Genomic DNA, 22,813 nt, shown 5'->3' on the forward strand with positions numbered 1-22,813 from the left:
GCACGCACGCACACGCGTGCACGCGTCGAGGAATATGAGAATAAGCGTGCACCTTCGACTCGAGGCTCCGTGCGCGCAATTAGTGTTGAATAATGTTGATTTAGAACGAAACAATACTGATTAGTGGATTGCGAAATAAAAATTGTCTGCATCGATTGTAAGAAGCAGAAACCAATTACAGTGATTTCTCTATGTATGTCGGCAAGACCTGGATGATAAATGTCGCTGAATCATCCCCGCCACATCTGGGTATACTCCGTGAGAGGCCGCGAAGCTCGAGAGTAAACATAACGGCTCGGGTATGTCTCCTGGACGATACACGACGCTGGCATGACCGGTGTTGTTGACATATATCGAGAATTCACTGTATTGTCTTCAAATTCGTCTACTCACTTTTGCCACAAATGCGTAAAATCTGCAGACGACTGACAAGTATACGATGGAATTAAAATCCTGAATCGCGTTCTACATAATGTTCATGTGGAAATTTTGAAGAAAATCGTGGAACAACGCCTAAAGTCCCGGCGGACTAACAAACTATATCGGAGGTACGTGTTTCCAGAGCTATCCATTTATCTTCTTTTCGAATTCCGAGATATCGCTCGCGATACCGGGATTCTCGACGGACCACGCACCGGGAACACCTATGCAAATAGCTTGCTACGTTGACGGTGAGCTGCAATGTCAGCTGGGTTGACATTTGCGCGCGATTCATTATCTGGACAAGCCGGCCAGAGCGAAGCTCGAGCTTATCCGCTGCCGGAACTGGGTCAGGAGAAAGAAAATTCGCGTAAATTCTCCAGCTGGAAACAACGTTGCCCGAGCTTCGCGGGGAAATTGATTCTTGGGTGCGCCGTTCGGTAATCGAATAAACAAATTGACCAACAGCCTGCACAAATCGAAGAGAGAGAAAGAAACAGAGAGAGAGAAAACAGAGAGAGAGAGAGATAGATAGAGAGAGAATTGCGTGGACCATGCGAGTTCATCAGACTGTTTTAAAAATGCTGGTACGCGTCCGCCGCCGGAACTTATCAGCAATGAAAATTGTGCTCGTTTTGCAGTGAAATTAATTTGCCAGTCCTCTCTTTCTCCCCCCCCCTCTCTCTCTCTCTCTCTCTCTCTCTGTGCTTTCTCTCTGTCGCAGCCTCCGGGATTGCGCTCTGTACGTGTTTTCATTATCCCGTGGTGTGCGTGCGCAATCCGGACAGCGAACAAATTATTACTTCTCGGCTTTTGAATCGATTTTCGGGAAGCATCCGACGACAAACGGTCGGCAATAAGCTGCACCGAATATTCCGTGGATTATCGAGCTTCGCACGCGTTTCGATAAACGAGTTCTCTGTTAATATGGTGCGTCGGGATGGGAAGGGGGCGCCGGATGAAACATGGACGCAATTCTTCGTCGCGTTGCGGAACAACTCTGCGGATTATACTACATTTATTTCATCAATTCCTCGAACTGTACCATCTTCCGCGGCTCTGGAAAATTGTTGAGCGATTCAGGATTTGCTGAGAGTCGACAAATTTGTCGTTGGAAAACTGCGAATCTATACAATTCCGGTTTCAGTTGAAAATCGATGCGAGTTTGTAGAAAATTGGTACTGCGTTAAAAAGTATCCGCGGCTAATTCAGTTCAGCTCGATATCGTTACCATGTATGCGCCTCGGTATCACAAGGTCAGGGGTTAATTATCTATTAGCGGCGATAGCGCGGTGAAACACAATTACGAATCGGAAGCTTGCCAAACGACTGAATAGAATCGTCGAAGACGTTGATTTATTTAATCAATTATGGTGTCGAATGGTCCGCGAGATAATTATTGACGAAGTTTACACGGAGAAGATTGATACGCTATCCGTTCTAAGACATCATGGTATATGTCTGTAGTAATGAAATGTTCTGTCGCATGTACGGGGAACAGCGTGCTTTCGGCTACGAACTGGATATAAACAAATGCTTTCTGGTCAAACTGCAAAAATATTCTTACATAAGGACGAAAAGTTGACCGATTAATTTTGTCGGTAACGTAGTCACTCTACCTTATCTTGGCTCTTAGTTGCGTCAATTTGGCAGTAAAAATTAATTTGGACGATCGCTGCACGTGCAAGGATTAGGAACGCACAGCGAGTTCCACTGATTTGCAAATTGATCGGCGCCTGGCAAATTAAAACTGCTCGTACATGTCTCCGGGTCGGAAGGACACGCGTCTTCCTGTTCAGGTGGGATTCTGCGAGTCCGCGAGCCTGGGTTCGGTCCGAGGGAGAAGTCGGTTGCGTTAAAACCGGAAGCTCCGTGATTGGAGAGGACTAACGCGAGCGTCGGCCTCGAAGGCGTCGTTGAAACTCCATGACGGGGTTCTAGACACGGTGACTATCACGCGTTGGCGCGGGGGAGTTCCGTAATCGGCCGAACGCGACAATACGAAGAACGGTCTCTCGCGCAGTTAACGAACCACCGTGCCCGGCGTCGGCCTCTTCTCCCACGAGCTTTGCCGGCTGTGCGTTCGTCGCCGATTAAATTAACTGTTGCCGGGTTCGCGACGCGTCGCGAAGCCTCGAAGATGGAAGAGCTACTGCTGGCCCCTTTGTCACGGTGGACGGTTACGACCAGCTCCCTCGCGAACCCGAACGTCGTCGTTTCCCGAACGAGATTAAGGGCGGTGGCCAATTTTCGTATATGAAATTAACCGGGCAAGATCCTGCCCACGATCGCGGCAGCTCGTCGAACAGCTGGCCCGGCTGAAACGGGGATCGGAAATGAGATACGCGTACGCTTCGCACGGAATTTCAGGGGCTCCGGCTCTGCCTACCTTTGTTCTGCGGCGCACTTTCAATTTTCGTGCTCCTCGTTCAAACCTTAAGTACGCTATCGAGTTCGCCGGTGCTGATCATCGGACTAAAAATCTTTATGTAAAATAAAAGTATTCTTAAATCTTTCCGACACTTCTACCATTTTGTTTTGCTTCTCGCTTATCCGTTTTTAATGGAATCGATTAAGGGCCCGGGATAGTCACGTGACTTTTTAATTAATAATTTCACAGACTTAAGATCCGTCTTGGTCTTGATCCGACGGGTCTTAAGTCTGTGACCGAACTTGTCACATTGTTTGCTCTGTATTATCGATATTATGAATTCTGACGCCAGAAACGTGCTTCGAGTTCTGGGCTTTATTTCGCAGAGAATCAAGACAAAATATAGCTCAATTTGTAGCTGGAGATATTTTCTAGTGCGCGCTGGTCTCGATGTCATCCAGAAAACTCATCGAATGGCATGAAAATGCTTGGATTCCACGGCGTGTACGTCGTCAATTTTTGGCCTACTTCTAACGCCTATATTACCAAATATCTGCACAATCTCGGCAGCTCATGACCAGCGCGCGCTAGATTGAACCTTCCTCTTTCGAATGAGCCCTTTACCAGCGACAAAATATTCTTATATAAGGACGAAAGCTTGAGGCACGTAAAACCATTTTTTGATGGTAATGTGATCACTCTACCTTATCGCGAATCTACGAAGACCCGGGCTCCTAGAGTTTTCTAATTTTAGCAAACGTAAAAATGAAAATTCTTCAAGATCCTGGAGTCGTCTTCACAAATATTTGGAGTCAATAATTGTGACACAAACAGTATCTAATATTAATAATAGTTGTATCACAAAGCCTCCTCAGCCGGCACGCACGGCGGCTGTTCGAGACGCGTGAGCGGGCACAACGGTCGGGTGCATCGTCGGATGATTATGCAGCACAATGCGTCTAGCCGGCGCGATTGAAGTTCGAACAGCGTGGGGAGGGGATAGCATCTGATTAGCTGAGATCTATCAGGACACGGTGCTGTGACGCATGGTCGGCAAACGACGAACCTGACACGCTGATTAGCGTGGCGGCGCTTCCGTTGGCATCGGTGTCAAGGCGGACACAAGGTCGTCTTTCGACGTTAAGGCGACGGAACTTCCTTAGAGGCGTATCGGACGACACACAGGATTACGCCACGCCGCCGAGCCAACGAAGGCTAAGTCTAATTAACCGTGGCGTGCGCGGATTAATCGCCAAATTCTCTCTCTTTCAGCGCGATTTTCCCAGGGGGGCGGCTCCAACTTCATTTACCGTCTAAGATAGACATATTAGATACCTGCCTCCTGTCTTCCGTACAGATCAATCACGAAATTAGCCGAAAATCTTTCATCCTAATCCTCGTTGCTCACGTTACGAGCCCAAAGTGACTCGCATACAATGGGTGATTTATAGACTGCGGATCATTATGGAAAATAAAAATTGAAGCTAACACCCTACAGATCGGCTTCGTACCTTCAAATGGTACACAGTGAATTCTCGATATATGTCAACAACACGGGTCTTGTCACACGTCAGGTATCGTCTTCGTGGCCCGTAGTGGAGATAATTCCGCGACGTTTATCATCCAGGCCTTGGCGACATATATAGAGAAATCACGGTATAACGAACCTGCAAGCTACGATAGTATTTCTTGTTCGAAACACTCCATAATATTTGCATTCTAAAATCGGACATTTCATGTGCAACGATCTAATACATTTTTATTGTATACCATATCTTTGCTGATTTCGTCACAGAATTGTCGGACAGTCTACCGAGGAAACTGTCCGGCAGTTTTCCTTCAACACTAGGTTTACGGAGCACTAAAGGCGACTGTTTTGCATTACTTTATAAAAATAGCAACAACATGCTATCCACATTTTTAGTAGTATTTTAACCCCTAGCACTGGAATGGTGCCTGTAAGGCACCACTAAAAATTGCTGTATCATTATTCAAAATATTTTTTATATTATTAAATTTGTTTGTATTTAATAAATTACTAAAAATTTCGGTATAGTACGAGTAAGTTGCACCATTTTCGTATGCATAACATTGGAGTTTTGGAATTAAAATAGCTTCGAGTGCAAAGAGTTAAAAATAATATATACCCAAAGAAGTAAATTTGCTAAATAATTTCTCACGTATGGATGCTTGGAATCTTATTAATCTTAAATTAAAAATATTAGAACGCGACGGGTCCCGCAAGCCTAGTGTTAAATTCCACCTCCCCCGCGTATTTCTTTGAGTAACAAAGGGCTAGTTAACGGAATAGAGCCGGATGTTTTTCTCGGTGGTATCGCGATCACTTTCTTAGGCGGTGTTTTTGCCGGGCGTCGTCGGTATTTTACGAGGGGAAGAAACTTTCGCTCGGTCCCTGATAATCGAGCGAACCAGTCGTGCAACGCTTCCTCCGATTAGCCGCAAGAAAACGCCGGCCGGGGCATAAAAATCTCGTAAAGCCTCGTTAATCCCCGGCAACCTGTAAAAAACGGGCTAGGATATTCTTCCTGGAATGCCGCGAGTCGAATAGGAGAGCTTTCGGAATTATTCATCCAGGATATTATTAGGCTGCCGCATATATTTCGCCCGTCCTCCTTCATCTTCTTTCTTTTTCCTATCAGCTCTCTCTCTCTCTCTCTCCCTCTCTCTCCGTCTCTTTCTTCATCATTTCTCTCGTATAAAGAGGAGTATCGGAGTCGACTGATTCGAATGCGACCATCTCTGCTGACTTAATATCTCTAACAAGCCAACAAGAAGCAAGAACTGCGAATTAATGCATCACTCCGAACCAGTATTCATAAGGATGACATTCATGCGACCGCGGTTATACTACGCTGGTTTTTGTTCGAATTCGATGGCATTTAACATTCCGCACGACGTCGGAACGTTATTATCATCGACAGGAGGAACGAACTTCATTCCAGCCTTCGTAAATTATGCCTAGGCATTACTATTTCCGCGTCCTTGCGTTTTATAGGTCATCGCATTTAGCGCGCTCGTTATGCCAGCACGAAAAGCCGTACTTCGATCCGGTAAACTTCAATGAAAGGTTATCCCGTGTCGAGCCTCGGCGGATTTTCACCCTATTCGATCGCCACAAAACAGTTCGCTCGTAAAAAAAAAAAACTTCAATCATTTCGAGCCCGTAAAAAGTGTGGCGGCCTCTCTGTTTAATGATCATCAGGTTCATAGATTTTTACGGGACTTGTTTAACGCGACTTTCGGATGGGAGACTTGGGGAAGTAGCTCTGGAGAGGATGTGGCTTCTGAAAATTGAATGCCTTTTATGGATCGACAGAAATAGCTCGGCTTGCGAAGTAACAAGATTAACGAAGCCGTTAATTCGAAAACCAAACATTTCTTCCCACCTAGAATTTTTCCATTTTTTCTTTCATTTTATGGATATAAAATAATTAAACGCTGAATTTAACCCTTTGCACTCGAAGCTGCTTTAACTCCAAAATGAAACATTTCTTCCGACCTAGAATATTGCCCTTCTATGTTTAGTATGTTTAGTAATTCCTTAAATACAAACAAATTTAATAATGTAAAAAATATTATGAATAATGATACAGCAATTTTTAGTGGTGCCTTACAGTCACCATTCGAGTGCTAAGGGTAAATAATGTCAGCAATATTGTGAATTATGGCAAACACAGCAATTCTTAGTGGCGCCTCAAAGTCGCCATTCGGCTCGCTAAGGGTTAATTGAAATATTTAGAATAACCAATTCGAAGGTGACTTTTACGAGAAGTCAGTTACACTAAACAGTTACAGAGCACTAAAAGCGAGTATTTTACATTACTTTCTTGAGTTTTTAGTCATTTTTTAAATAATATATACCTAAAGAAATAAATTTGTTGTGCAATCCACGTAGATGAATCTTCACAATCTCAATAATCGTAAATTAAGAATATTAGAACCCGTCATTTTGACGGGCCCCGCAAAACCTAGTGTTCAAAGAGAACTATGAGGCCATTTTTGACGCAGTATCAACGCCGATAAATTGTTAAGCAAAGACCGGACCACGCAGGGGGTGGCCCAAGACTTTCACGAATGACACAGAGTATAATGCCGGGCCGGACACATTGTCGATCATGCTGTCGCGGTGATGGGAGTCCGGTGGTCGCGCGAATCGCCGCGTAAACCGAATTACGCGGGGATCGTGCCGTGTACAAAGGATCGATGGTTGGGTCCTAGAGTATCGATCATATAATATGGATCTCGTGGGTGGCCGAGCAGCCCCGAATGGCGATCCTAATCTACTTAATTCGGCTCCGGGGTCGACGCAGGACGCAGGACGCAGGACGTGGGACGCATCCCTGCGGAAAGTAGTCGCGGCCCGGTACTTGTCGAGCACGGAGCTCTCGAGTTCGGCTCGGCTCGGCTCGGTGCTCGAGCGGGGTCGAGAGGACGCGAGCGGATCCGATCGCGGCCGAGCCGGAGAGCGCGCCGCGCCGCTTCGAGAACCCACGCACCAGTTCGTCGACGAGCGCGGCACCGTTTGCCAGGGGATCTGTCTCCTCCGTCGCTCACTCTCTCCTCTTTCTCTCTCTCTCTCTCTCTCTCGTTTCTACGTCGCCGCGATCTATCTTACTCGCACGAACTTCCTCGTGCGACAGCTGTTCCGCCGGCTCCGATGATCATCCGCGAGGCGATCCACGGGATCCAAGGCAACTGCGCTCTGCAATGGTTCACAGTAAGACTACCCCTAATTAGCCCCCAATCACAATCCTTCACCACCGCACGATTCCGCTTGGGAATCTTTCATGTCGAGTCCGAGGGACGAGGCTCTCGAAAACGCGCTGGTTTTGACGACCGAGTCGAATTTATGTTAATTACGTCTAATTTACAGTAGTTGTGGATATTATGTCTCGAGGCTGACATTGACAGCTCGAGCCTACAGAAGAGGATGGAAATTGAACTTTGTCGTTTCGATGTTTTCAAAGTCAGATTTTGGTGACAACGCGTGTTAGCTTTGATTCCGTCGCGTTTGACGGTTTTATTTATACCGCCCCGAGAATCCGCCGATTGATCGACACAAACCTGCCGTGCACGTTGCACCTTCCGTGCCCAGAGTGCTAATTTACACGACAATCCGTTTTCGAATAGACAGCTTGTTTTATCCTCGTGTCGTTTTATTTAGTCTCGCGTAGACAGTTGAAATATCATGGCGCGTTTCGAGCCTCGATATTTCAGGTAGGCACTGTCCGTGGCTGAACAGAAGGCATGCGGACGACAAGAGACCCCTAGTCACAATTTCATTCTTTGACATTGTCACTTTTCGAGCATCAGCAATCTTGTGCTTATAACTATCAGATACTAATCTCTTTCAGCAGCCTTCTTTACAACCACAGACAGTATTTTGACAATATAAAAAGAAAAAGGGACGATCGTATCCGACTACACGCATACAAATTTTTATATTAACCCTTAGGCACTCCGGGGGCTCCGCTAGGGAGACATTTAACAGGTGTTCACAAAATTCCGGAGTACAAAGGGTCCGGAAGTACTTCAACTTACTGCTGGGTCCAAGCAATATGTGTTACTGTGTACTAAAGATTTTTGTATCAAGTATAGAGCAAAAATAATGAAATGATTCTTGCCGCAATATACGCGGCCTTCTGCCTAATCAGTAATAATTAAGGGTTGATCGAAAGTGGAATAGCGTTGACAGCTCAAACTGCCCCATCAAATATGAAGAGCAGCCCGAATAAAAATCATTCGATAGGAATTTAGTAATTCATGAAAATTTAGAGGGGGTCCGATTAAAAGCTCAGGATATAAGTATAGCCGCGAACTAAAAATTGAAGAACCGATCTGCTGATCCACGCGGGACCTCGTCTCGGTGCGCAAAGCGTTAACACGCGTGGACGCTGTGGAGTTTGCCTTTTCGTTTCGCGAACTTTCGGCTGGGGTCACCGTATGTGTTTGCGCGATCCCTGGAGGCGCCGCGTCAGCTTCCCCGAAAGTTTCCAGCGGAAACCACCCCTTTCGTGTTTAGACAGTCGCTCGGCTGCTCGCAAACACTTGTTACTCGGCCGTGGTCTCGCGAGCGGTTCGCGAGAGCCTCGAATTATAGGGACGGGAGAGAACGCCACGATGTAATTGGACGACGCGAAAAGCGCCGGGGAAAGCCTCCGCGAGGGGGTGGATTTACGGTAAACAATTACGCGCGGCCCGACCCAACCCGACGCGGCCCGGCTCGCCCGGTTCGGTCATGGCCATCCGCCACCGCGAGAAAGCTTTCTCCTTCCGGTTTTCTTTTTGCTCGGGCGAGCTAACGATGGGCTTTTTCCTCTACCCTCTCGGAGGAAAAACTAGCCGACTGATGCCGCCGAGAGAGCTCGTCGGAAAAATTATTCGCGTATTGGACCCGGGAACGCGGCTGTTCCGATCGTAACGCGAATAAAACGAAACGGTTGTCTGTCCACAAGTGACATATTGATCTAAAAACAGGTCGCATTGTTCGCGGACCGAGCGCTGAACAGTAATGTACTATTTTTATCGGCTATTGTTGAGTACAAAGCAACTTTATATTTATTTATTACTTTATATTTCCTTCGTGTGTCGGAAAGCGTTCTATATATTGCTTTCATCCGCAATCCTTTTCAGTTGTAGTTGAGGCTGTTCTTCAACTACTTGTTATTGATCACTTTCTGATAGGACTGGTATTTCTTCTCATCCGCAATAATAAAAAGCATTATTGACAATGATAAACTGCTGTATTCTGCTTTTGAAAAATAGTCGAACAATTCCTTGAGTAATCACCCGAACTGTCGGGGGTAGTATTTCTTCTCACCCCTGAAGATAAAGAGCATTATTAACAACGATAAGTTACTATATTCTCCCTTTGAATAGTCGAACAATTTCTCAAGTAATCACCCCAACTGCTGGTGTAATACTTCTTCTCACTCGCAGTAATAAAAAGCATTGTTAACGACAATGAATTACTATATTCTGCTTTTGAAAAGTATTCGAACAATTTCTCGAGTAATCACCCCAACTGTTGGGGGTAGTATTTTTCATCCTTTACGACCGAGGATAAAAAACAATACTCGAAAAATCCAGCGACCAAGCTAACGATCTTTAAACCGTTTCCAAAGTGGGGTGGTTTTTCTCACCCCTGACATTTCTCGACGAAAATGAAGGGCGCCCGAATAATTTCTATTCAGCATGCTCTCTCTCTCTCTCCCTCGGTAAGTGCTCGAAAAATTCTCGTATAATCGCGTTATGACGCTGAGGGGGTAGTTTTCGCTCTCGGATGACGGACCAGACAAAGAACGGGGTTAGCAACGGGGGCGACCGAGATTCCGCGACTAAATTCGCCGCGGCCCGTTCCGTCGGCGGCTGACATTTAATTCCAAGGTTTTTACGATTCCCAGGCGTTTCGGGATCGATCAGGAAAGCCTTTTACCTCGCGCGATAATAAAGTCCGCCCCGCGATAGCGCGGCCGGGGGGAGACCTTTAATAGATGAGCTACGAGCCTCGAATAGGAACGTACAGTCTTCGGGGAATCAAGGTTAGGAGGGTGACCGGGGTGGCGACGTCGTGAGGCGTCCGGCCGTTATTTAGATTCCGATGTCTAACGGCGTAGAATCGTACCCGATTCCCACGTTCCTCTCCGCACCTACGTACACGATATTCCCGAGGAATTTTCCTAATCTTTCCCGGCTCTCTTGACAGATACGATCGAATTTTATGGGCCCCCTAACACGGCCACGCTTCCAACCAAAAGTCCGAAAGACCAGCCACCGAAAGTTACCGAAACCGCCGGCGATCAAAGCCAGATGCAGCGCCTTATCATATATAGGCATACTAACTCATCAATATTTCAATTTCTGTATGTAACAGAAAATTAGGCTTGGTAATTACTATTGACATAGATTCAAGTGTCCATTAATATGCCAACCATGAGTATTTCTAATAAATGTAAGAAGAATTATGATGGAGTTAATTCTCAACATGTCAGATTATGCAAATTTTAATGTGTTGGTGTAGTTTGCGATATACGCGCTATACTGACGATTGACCCCGATGGTTTAGAGATCGCGAGCTGTCCAGACGATCTCTCCAAGCATTGTTCGCAGCTCTAGCCAAACATAGAAACGCGAGGCCGCTCTAGAAAGCGTCCCCGACGCGTTTACCGCCGGTTTTTCCGCAACCTTTTCTCTCTGAGTACCTCGGAGCGATTCCCATCTTTGCCCCGTGTCCCGTTGATTAAAATCTCCGCTGCTGCGTGGCGAACACACAGCCATTTAGTAATTACCTCATATTCCCCAGCATTTAGAACACTCCGAAAATTCCCAGGACCCAGGATATGCTCTTCTTCCGCGAGCCTTCAATCTCTTAAGACGCGCATTACCTACCTTTTTCGCCCGGAGCGATTACCCAGATTTTCCGCTTTTCTTCGAACCGGATCGCATGAAACTTCTGCATGAAAGCTTTTTGAATAGTATATAACCCTGAACTGAATTACGTTGCATAGGAATGCACTGTCTCGATTTCTCCGTTTCGAGAACGTGGAAAAATGTACTGTATCTACACGCTAGACTACTGTTTCTAGAACTGTTTTATTGTAGAATCGTAAGTATGCTCCATTGCTATCTTGGCCTTTTGCATTCCCAAGATCTCTCTTGAAATCCGAAGTTTCTTAAATTCTCAAGACCTTTGATATTCTGCGCCCTTTGTGCATTCTCCATGGACCTTTGGAAGTTGCGGTGGTCCTTATTCATTGCCATTGTTTACCCTTGGAATATGGCCCTTTATATTCCTAAGGAATCTGAGTATTGTTAAACTGTTTTACCCTTTGCATTCCTAACAATGCTTTTCGGTTGTGTGGCCCTTTGTGTATTCCCAAAGACTTGTGACATACTTGAACCACATCTTGGAACTCCCAAGACATTCGACATTGTGGTAAGAGAACTCTTTATGCTTTATAACATTCTCTATGAGCCCGTGGGAAATTGTGGTCTTTCTTGCACGCTTATGCCCTTTATATTCCTACAAAAATCCTAGGAAGTATCACGCGAAGTGTAACTTTATTACATCATTTGTAGCCCTTTGAATTCCTAACACTCTTTTTGGAAATGTTGCCCTTTGCAATCCTAATAGCCCTTTCAGGTTTGTATAAACCCTTTGAAGTAACACTTCTAAGCATTAGGTCATCATTGAGAAAAACCTGCGGTTACCCATCCGAGTTGGTACCGCGACGGTCGTTGCTTAACCTGGATTACCAGATGGGTAACCGCATCTCAAACTACCCACGAACAATTACGGCTATTGCAGACAACTTTTGGTATACCTAGAACAACTCATTAAGATACCTAAATTTTTCCAAGTTGTTCAGAATTATTCTTCAACATTTTTATTCGTCTGTAGAGTCGAACAGACTCCACTTTCGGATTTTATCAATGGCTTTACTCTCACCGCTTTAAAATTTATATTAAACTGAATAAACTTCGTATCTTACTCGGACCGTGAAACGATTAATTGCAGAAACACTTTCGTATCACCTGGCATTTTTCCGCCGAGAAACGTAGGGGAAGCATGATCTCTCGATCGGACTTTCACACTTATAAACCCTCTGCGTCTGCAACCATATTTTTATGGACGCTGCATACTGGATCGTTTATCTCGACGACTAATTTTTTTACTGTTCCAAAAATTCTAAAAAAAATCGGGAATACGCATTGAAGTCTCTATTTCAATATATAATCGTTGGAACGTCAAATGTTTGAAGGATTAATAGGAAAAAATAGTGAAATAGTCACATTTCGCTTCGGACATAAACGAGCCGGGTCGCCCACGGAGGGTTGAACGTCAAAATCATGACGATTGCCCCGGGCGCGAGTAATCCGCGGACAGTTTTTCGATTGGCTCGCACGAGAACTTTCTACCGGAGTTACTATGACGCCGGGACTTACGATCTCGTCGAAAACACGTAATAAGTTTCCGAAGTTCCGCCCTTCGGTACATTGTATCGAGGAAGTTTAATGGAACGAGGGAATAGGGACGCCGGGGTATCGTTCTCGAATCTGGAATCGAACTGCCTCTCGTCGTTAAACGCGCGCGTCCCTTTTCCCTAACCAGTAAATCGCTTAAGGTTTTCCGTTCGTGGAACCGGTTCGAGCGGTCCCGTCGAGCAATTACGCTTCGATCCGAGCGAGAAGCCAGTCGCCGCCGCCGCCGCTCCGTGTTTCATCCTGCCTCCGAAAGCGCATTGAGATTCGAGGCAACAAGTGCCCCGGCCAGCCACGCGAAGCGAGAAGCATTTCTTAGAAACCACCCCCTGCTAATTCGGACCGCCGCGAAACTGTTGAACGTCGACAGTTCTATTCGATTAACGTCTTCTGTCTCCTCGCTCCCGGAAAAGTCGCAAAACAGAGAACCGAGACCGTACAACCCTTATACGATCTTTTTCTCGCTGATACAGCAAGTATTTGTACTGGATAATTGCCAGAAAGGAGAGAAAATTTGTCGTCATTGTACTGAGTAGAATTTTGTTGACCTGGACGATTTGCTAGAATAAAAAGAAAAGTATTCATTACATTGTCCTGGATAATTTCCTAGTCGAAAGGAAAAATTCGTACGTTGTATACTTTAACTGATTTTAACCCTTGAGTCCCAAGGGGCGGCTCCTCGAACCCATACTCGTTTTTACTCATTTCTCCTAAAAGAAATAGTTTTCTAAAGAAAGTTTTGTGATATCTAAGCGTGTGATACTTTATAAATATTTTACATTGCATTTGCTCTTCGCTCAGAATGATTACAGTGAATTCTCGTTAAGAGTCAGTCTCGCCGTTCTTTTTACTGACTTACACGAAATCGGAGGTTCTCGCCGAGCGTCACATTTGAGATACACAGGGGACGCTGGAAACCTAAGAATCATATCCGTCTACAAGTCATAAAAAAACTATGACCACTAAGCACTAGTGACAAGAAGACGAATTCGATACAATGTTGCACGGAAAAACGGACAGCGAAGCTCGAGAGCCGTCGCCGCCGAGGAGTGTGCCACAACATTATCGGCTATATTACAAAACCTCTTTATTTTTCGTTATTTTGTTATGAAACTTTTACCAACATATTCGTGGCATTTTTCTGATTCATATGATACCAAACGCGATATATTTCGGATCGCATTGACACTAATATTCCGTTAATGTAATTGTAATGGGAAGTAACTTTCATCGTTCATTACACAAGTAAATATCGTCGGAATTATATCATATTTGGTTTATTGTTAATCAGAAAAATGCCACAAATATGTTGGTGCAAGTTTCATAAAAAAAATAACGAAAAATAAAGAAGTTTTGTAATTGGATTAATAGTGATCTTCTGGTCTCACTGCGGTGGTGTGGATCGTTCCACTGACTCCAAATTGTAAGGTTGGCACTGACTCGTAATGAGAATTTACTGTATTCACTTGTGACTGCATTGAATGCTTCGCTGTAACTGAAAATACTGCATCGTTCCTTGCCAATCAGTTCTGTAATTCGATTCTTAGTTCTGAAATTATTTTTGTTATTCTGTGGAGATAAAAGGAGCGTTCGGGACCGTTTCGCGTCATTGTCGCTGTACCGACGCCGCCTGTGTTGTCTAGTTTTTCCTTTCTATGCACTGTAATTTTTTTTAATATTAAACTTAAATGTACAAACGACAATAAATAATTTTTTGAGAATTTTTCATGCAAAAAATAGTCCTAATTTAAAGTTTGCCAACCTGTGAGTTCGACGAGACCGCCTCCCCTGGTAATGCTAGAGTTAATGGTGAAATATTGATAACGGGGGAATAGGATTTTACTTCAAAAGAAACGAATAAAATTGATATTGTTATTTCCGTCTAGTTCTGTTGATTCTGTCGAGAATCTTCATCGCGAGAGTGACTCGATATTATATTGCACGGGGGTTAAGAAAACACTGGGTAATTTTCTGTCTCGAGACCGTTTTTCCTTCTGCCGGACCGTATCGCTCTTATTTCTCGTTTCGTTATATCGTCGGTCTCTCGTTTCAGTAATTGCCACATAGCGAGCCTTGTAGAAAATGATAGAAACACCGGAGAAAATTGCAGTTCTAAAAGTTTGATAAATGGCACTGGAAAAGGTTAGAGTATAATCATCACCGTCGCAGTTTTCGATATTTTTAGAAATCTTCTTCAGGTGAAATCCTTGGGTATATTAAACGCTGTTCTCTGAATACACGAAGAATCGTCACGCCACACACTACAGCAGACTACGAACCCAAGCAAGCATTTCCTCGTACAATCGAAGGAGCAATTCCCTGGGACATTTGAATCACCGAAAGGCAAATCAACATGCTCGCAAAATCAGCATTCCAAATTTTCTAAGACAATCTAGGTCCACCGGAATTTGCATAGGGATCCCGGGCGACTGCTCGTCGCGTCCGGAAACAGGATAACAATTATCCTCGCGGCGGGGTATCCGGAATTGAATATCCTCGGCGAGTTAAGCCACCTCAGCCGGCTCCTTATCGAATCTTCGGAGGCGGAGCACTCGTTTCCCTCGTGGATTCGACTTTCGGGCCAGCCGGTTTAACTCTTGGACGCTTTAAAGGGATTAAGCTCCGCTTCGAGAGAAGACCAACTCTCTCTCTGTCTCACATACATACACACACACACAGGTTCTCCCGGCGTATATCCCAGCGCCTCGGAAGATCTTCGAAGGAGAGGGTCCGTCTTTCCCCGCCGGAAAACTATTCAGAACATCCGTCCAGAAAGTTGAACGTCGCTGACGGGAACAGCCCGACAATTGGCCCGACCGTTTAATGAATTCCCGATCTCCAGGGAACCGCTTGTTTCCAGCCCCCGTTCTGTAAACGATCGAGAATTCCTGGTTCCGCCGTGAAAACCAGCCAACCACCGATTTTCCCCGCTTTCCCCGGCTACCCGCGACTTCAATGGGGCGCAATTACCACCGAGATAATTAACCGAGTAATTACCATGTCTTTCCAGCCAGGCTCCGTCGATTCCCCGACCTCTTTCCGATCCGAAACTGCGATTCAGCCCCGCGCGACGTATATTTCGCGGCTTGATTGCCGCGACTTCGAGAGGGCGGAGGATGGTAGGGGCTGGTTTCGACGCGTGGGAAACTATACTGTTCGAGGGACAGATGCAACCGAGTCGACCCGTGGAAATCGAGCTGCCAGGTGCACGTCGAAATTTCCCAGAAACACGCGGGCGCAATGTTGCACGGGCTTGTCGAGACACTTGTTATTTCCGAGTCGTGGTGTTTGACCCTTTCTGCCAAGAGAATGTCCTGCAGAACATTACGGTGAACGTAGAATATATTAACCTTGTAGATAGCAGGATTTCGGTCAGCTGTTCTAGCTACTCGGCTCCCGAGGATTCGTTCTAATTGCTAATTAAACAAAGCTGCGATTGGTCCCGAACTTCATCAGTTGCATCGCTGTCAAACGTGACCTGTTGTCCGAGGGTTAAACATTGTAGACCATCCGAACAACCGTCAATAGCATCGGCTCACCGTGGATTCATTTTTGCAGACACTACAATACGTCTAGCTAAAAATAACAAGATTGCTTTTATCACGACTCGCGTCCAATAAAACAAATTTACTCAACAATTTCCCAACAGTGGAAATAGTGTTTCCACAATTGTACAATAAAAATCGGGAACGCGGCATTTCGACCTAGAATCAATTTTCAAGCACGTCCCCAATCAATTGTCAAGCTAAAATCGACGTCATTCGGATCGCCGTTGGTAAAATTCTTGTCGCCTATAAAATGTGCTCTTCAGTTTAGAAAAAAAGTGAAAAAAAAAATAGATTCGGTGGTGTTTTCAACCCAGCGCGTTCGTGTGACACAGGTGCCAGTGTCGAGGGGTTAACATGGTGTTTATTGGATGGGAGTCCGTAGGAATCGCGACGAACGGGGGTAGATGGTCCCCGGGGAGCATCTCGGCCCTGATTCGCAGAAAGTCGGTCGCGAAGGGCGGTGGTTGCGGGTGTCGGTGGTTTATTCGAGGCTTTTCAGTCGCGAATTTAACGCGACCAACAAACATTTCACCGTGGGGGATGGATGGCCGCGATGGGCTGCTTTTAGTCGCGGCTTTATCTGCCTATTGTCCTGCTTGCTCGCTCGCAGATAACCGTGTTCGCGCACGCACACGCGCGCGGAGAGCCGCACGGAAACGTGTGCACAGAGAAACGCACCGAGACACTGGCGCACGCATCTGCTCGACGAGTAAATAGACGGGAACACGCGTGTCGAGGTAGCCGGGCCCCGGCACCGGCAACAATAACCGGCGGATTTATCGGCCCGTGAATTCATAAGCCGCGTTCAAGCCGTTGCGGATAAAAACCTGTTGAGTTCCATTGAATTCCGCGAGAAGATCCTCCCCCGACATTGTTCCCGGTGTGTTCCGAACGCGGCCCGAATATCGCCATTGTGCGCCTCTCGCTTCCGACCACCCGGAAGTTGATGGAAATGCACCGCAGAACGCGAACCGAAGCTCCTTTTTTTTCGCCGTTTGAGTTTTAGGGTTGGCGTGGCCGTGTCGGCAACGAGCAACGGGGAAATATTGTTCGGCGAGTTTGCTGATCAGCTCCGGAAATGTTCGCGCGAAACATTACTTCCGTTAGTATTACGGGAAAATCTCGTTTGCGGTAGATCTCAATTCTGAGAGCGTCTACGGTTCAGGAATCGATAAATGAACACGTTTCTGAGCGTAGAATGTTCTGCGGGGTAGTACTTTGGCGAGGACGAGCTCGGAAGCTGCGAAACCACGCCTACTCGAGACAGCACACGCCTATCCACGGCAGGCCACGCCTAGTCTGCTCTGGGACACCAAAATAGACAGTTTTCCAACACTTATTTCGATATCGCTTACCTTGAAATATTATTTTAGAGCAGATATTAGTCTTTGGAACATTATTGTAGCATTGACGAACTTGAGAGCCATGAAGCCACGCCTATTCGAAACAGGCCACGCTTACTCTACCTACAGAGGGCAAAATAGATGGTCTTCTATGCCTTTGACCTTCTTCCTTCTCCATTTTCCAAATCATCTAGTTTGTATGGTACTGCGAAGGCGTACAATAACAATAAGGACACCAGCCTGTAACCGTACCCGGACATTCGCAGCACGAACGCCCTTTTCCAACGATGTCATCCGCATTACGGGACGCAGGCGGGTAATAACAACAACAACCAACACCTGCGCGAGCCCCGCCAGAGGGCGAGCACAGCGAGACGTAGCCGCTGAAACGTGGAATCGAAATGAACCCGGCTTGTACGACCGAGTGTTAATTACTCAAGGCATCCAGGCCCCAATTAACGCAGCGCGATCCGTTTCCAAAGTGGCGACGCAACTGGAGCGTCCTTTTACGCACAGCGTTCGCGCCTAACGACCATGTCCTCTTTCTTGTAGCCGACACCAATCGAGCTTGCCATTTATTATTATAAAAGAAACGGTAGTTCTGCGTCCACGGTATCGTTTCGAGATCGAGCATGCCGTGTCTTCCAGTTCACGGAATTTCCTCCGGAGTTTTCGTGCTCGATGGCTGCCGGCCCGGAAACAATGAATTCCGTTATGGTTCTAAAAGCCCGTCGCAACGGTATTCCACCGCGTTGTTTCCATGGCCGCGCGCGAGCCGAACCGTGACGACGCGATTTTCGTATCACCTTTTATCAACCGCTTCCTCCAACCTTTTTCTCATAATTGTGCGTCGTCGTACCTCCCTACCCCCCACCCGACCCTCCTCCGTCCACGCTCTGCTAATGAGCCAGCGACAACTTTCTTAATTCGCTCGCGCACCCTATTAAGCGAAAATGCGCCGGATTAATTCGGTCGCATCCTCCTGCCCCCTTCCACTCGCCGTTCCCCCGTAGCCCCCCCCCCCACTCTTTTCATACGATCCTTTCTTTCCGTCCAGAAGCCCCGGCGGAACGTCTGAGAAACTTCGCGCGCTGCAATAAAATCTTATGAGATCCAATTGCCGGGCCTCGGGAAATTTCTAATCACCGCGGACCCGCGCGCACGATAATTGAACCGAACGCAGAGAATGTAACAGCTTCGAACATTTGCCGTAGGACTTTTTGTCCGCGGACCACTATTTTCGTTTCGGTTTGAAAAAGCCAATGAGATTTCTGTTCTCATTACCGCCACAGGCGTAATTCGTGCAGAATAAAAGACGCTCATGTTCGGAGAGATTTCCAAATGGATCTAGGTTCCATCGTTCGCAAAAACGTCGGGTTTGAAAACGTAATTGTTGTATCGATGCATGGCGCCTCTCATTAACCCGCTTCCGGATAACGAGCATGAACAGTTCGGTCTGAGTCTACTGAATATGCATGTTATCCTTTTCCTTCAAATCGAATTCAATTACTATTCGTTCTTTGATGTAGTCACTGGAATAGATGAAGACATCAGTGTCGCCAGATCGAGAAAATCGAGAGGAATACAATGTACCCCCTCTCTGATGACCACAGTAATATGTGAGACGTTGCGCGTGCGCGATGGGGACGCAACAATGACACGACATGTCGCAGGTTTTAGGTTATTGCCACGTATCGTACCTATTATCTACTTAATGACATGAATCATATGAATCGTTCTAGAGATTATAAACATTCTTTATTCTAAATTGTAACTACCGGATCGGGCTTGACCTCAAGGTACGACTATAAAATTCGATTAAAATTGAACAGTACGATTCTAAACGCCACTGTCATAGCCAAGCGTCGCTTCGGTCGCTGGAGTGTGCTCATGGTAGTCGAATGGGACAGTGGAAGGGGAAAAGGAGGAGGGGAACAGATACCCAAATGGGCATCTTCTGGCGATACTAGAAGACATAGCACCTGTTTCTCGGAGGTGCAATTGAATGAATGTCTGTAAGGAAGTGTAACTGACTTGGATTGCAGGTGGAAGGACGCGCGTTTGGTTTTCACTTAGCACTTTTATTAGTTGGTGAAGTAGACAAGGTACATGTACGAGATCTGACACGTTGTCTCGGGTGGTCGCTATTTATGTTTTTCTTCGGAAAAGGTAACGCCTTTTCTGGGGGTGGGGGTGGAGCCTGCTACTCTGAGGACGTCAGAGTGGTAGTTTTATTTTCATCAACGCCGCCCTGTTCGGCGGGTGAAAGGAAGTCCCTGTCGCTCGGTTGGACGACTATAAACATTTTTGGGACTCTCCTTGACCGCGTGACCAGGCGGTCCCGTAGCGATGCAAGGCTGGCGATGCTTCCGGCGGCCAGGTTTGTTACGCACGTTAACCAATGAAGAGGTAAAGTCATTGTTGACTTTGCAGATGCCAGGGACGGTTTTACGGCCTAATGGTTATTACGGTCGCCAACCGTGTGCCGCTACAAGAGAATTTTACGAATTTTCTGGAACGATGAGGAAGAGTGAAGATAAAACAGGATCCCGACTCGGGGAGTAGATCTGCAGAACGCACTTGCCGAAAGATTGCAATGATTAAGCGCCGCTTCCGAGTTCGTCGCGTTCCATACTACGTAGACACGAGCCTCGTCGGTCTTCCCACAGCAGAAATTGGCTCACAAAGCCGCACAGCACCTGCCGGGCTTCCGTTTAGTCAGAGCGGAATAGTTTGGTGAATGGGTGCGTTGTAACCGGGACCGTCGACCGGTGTATTCAATTTGGCGTCGCGACGTGACGGCCGCTCGTCAACGCGTCCCGTCAAAACTGACGTCGGCGAGAGGATCGACGAAACGGGGGCGCGCTCGCGTGTAGGATTCTCCAATTTCCATAAATCGCCGTGCTCGGCCTTCGGACATCCTCTCTCTCTCGGTCTCTCTCTCTCGGTCTCTCTCTCTCTCTCTCTCTATCTCTCTGCCCCTGATGACATAGGCACGCCGTCGGGAGAGCAATTTGCGTAACTGTCTCGAAAAGTTACGAGTCAGCTTGCACCCTGTCACCCTGTCCAGCCGAGCGAGCGTCGCTCACGGACTCGTTCGCCTCCCTCGGCTCTCCTTGTCTTGCAATGCCATACCATATCCCGCCGTACCATTCCATGCCGCGTCCATTTGTCAACGGGCAGCCCAGCAGAGCGCATCGACCCCCATATTGCCCGGCTAACTCTTCCCGCGAGATTTTTCTCGCCGATCCGACGTGCACCCTGCCCTCGGACAATATTACACTCTCCTGCAACTTTGCGACCATCCTCCATGTTCGATCTGAAGGGAATTGAATCCGACAGATGATGGATCAACGGGAATGCTTTCGGGCACCGCCGTCTGTCCATTCTTTTCTTTTAGTTCTGCTTTATCCTCTTCCCTCGTCATTTCTTCCGATACCGCAGGCCTGAAAGACACTTTGTTATGAATATATTAGTAGCGGTAAACAGGATTGGATTTATTGCGGGACTATTTTCATGGTAAAAGTTTGATGTGTACTAATTGTAACTTGAAATTGTTGATTATGGTACTCTGTAAAAGGCTGTCACGTCTCTAATCGTCAGCGTTCTCTTTTAATTGAATCGCGCATTTACGTACACATTTATTACAGAACGTGTTCTTGTTGAGGCACTTGTCATTGACGATTGTTTGATTATTTCTGAACCCCCAGAAAACACAAGTTGATTGAACAACAAGAACGACCTTCGTGACGTCAAAATGACATTCGTCGTGTCCGTTTTATAATAAATCAATAACGGTAGTACAATGACCGTATGACTCTTTTAAAGGTACTATAGGAATTTTCGCAGAACGGTGCCCGTATCGCTTCAATTTTAAAACTTCAAAGCGAAAATGATTTGCTGGTTAGCGTGGCTAGTTTGCGGGGTCGTTTGTTGGCATTTGCCAGACGCGACCGCGTCGGGAAACCGGCGAGGAAAATATGTGTATAGTGAGGTGTTCCAGCTGTGATCGAGCTAGACAAAGCGTGTTCGCCCCGTGGAAGAATACCAGCTCCGGATTTCTGTAACGGTATCCGCGTCTTCGCCGATGTAGGCCTGTAAATGGCTACTCGTTAATCGGAGCTTCCGCGCGGTATCGGTTTACAACGGTCTCTCTCTCTCTCTCTCTCTCTCTCTCTCTCTCTCTCTCCTCTCTCTTTCTCCCTTGTCCTCCCACGCGAAACATCGTCCTAGAACGGAATCTACGCAATCCCTACGAACTGTATCACCGGTGTCAGACCGTGTTCAACTCCCGTCTGCGATTCGGGTCATTGCGAATCGCTGGTATCGTTACACGACACGGATTCCTGTTCAGAGAACCGTCGCAGAACACGATCGCTCTTTCTACAAATTCGACGTTCTTTTCGACGAATGTCTACCGGCATATTGCGCCTCTAACACTGAACGTACACCACAGTCAAACGACCGGTTTCATTATTTTACAATCAATGGAATTATTAAAATTGTGCAGAATTCGAATAAATTCAATCTTGCTGTTCTTAGAAAGCAATATATTAGGGGTACCCATAAGTATTCAATTATTTGCAAAGAATTTGTTTTGCCTTTAGTTCTGTACCGATCGTTGAACAGGAAACACGTATTCTTTTACAGTTTTCGGTAAAGCAGCCTGTGCTCTAAACATTCTAAAAAGTATAATTTTATTTTACAACCCTGTAATAAAATGGCGGCGTCCGTACCTTGCGAGGATCGTATTCGTCATTGCATACTTTTTCATTTTCATGCGGGATTTAATGCGACGGTAACAACAAAGAAAATTTGCGATGCAATTATGATCTACTGCTGGTGATTATGATGTCTCTGACAGGCCTCGAAGTGGACGACCAGTTGAATTTGATAATGACACCCTAAAATCTCTAGTGGAAGCTGATCGAAAATTAAGTATACAAGAATTATCGAGAAGCCTTGGGTCCACATGGTCAACTATACAAAGACACCTAACATGAAATGGGAAAGGCATATAGGCAAGGAATATGGTTACCGCATCAATTATCTGAGACCAACAAGAATATTCGTCGATCAATTTGCACTTCATTGCTATCCAGATTTCGTAAAGATTCATTTCTTAGCAG

At 46.3% G+C, this 22,813-nt stretch overlaps 1 protein-coding gene across 2 annotated transcripts in view; it reads left to right on the forward strand.

The window, feature by feature from the left end:
- LOC143365533 (uncharacterized) overlaps positions 1 to 22,813 on the forward strand; it is a 194,964-nt gene that overhangs the window by 89,682 nt on the left and 82,469 nt on the right. The window contains exon 1 of one of the 2 annotated variants that reach the window (XM_076805809.1): positions 7,330 to 7,529. The exons of the other annotated variant lie outside the window; for it this stretch is intronic. The gene's annotated coding sequence lies outside the window, so the exon portion shown is untranslated. Of the gene's footprint in view, positions 1 to 7,329; positions 7,530 to 22,813 lie in introns of those variants that run through there. 2 annotated transcript variants of the gene reach the window in all.

The sequence above is a fragment of the Halictus rubicundus genome, chromosome 2 (assembly GCF_050948215.1).
Source record: "Halictus rubicundus isolate RS-2024b chromosome 2, iyHalRubi1_principal, whole genome shotgun sequence".
In the NCBI taxonomy this organism is placed as follows: Eukaryota; Metazoa; Arthropoda; class Insecta; order Hymenoptera; family Halictidae; genus Halictus; species Halictus rubicundus.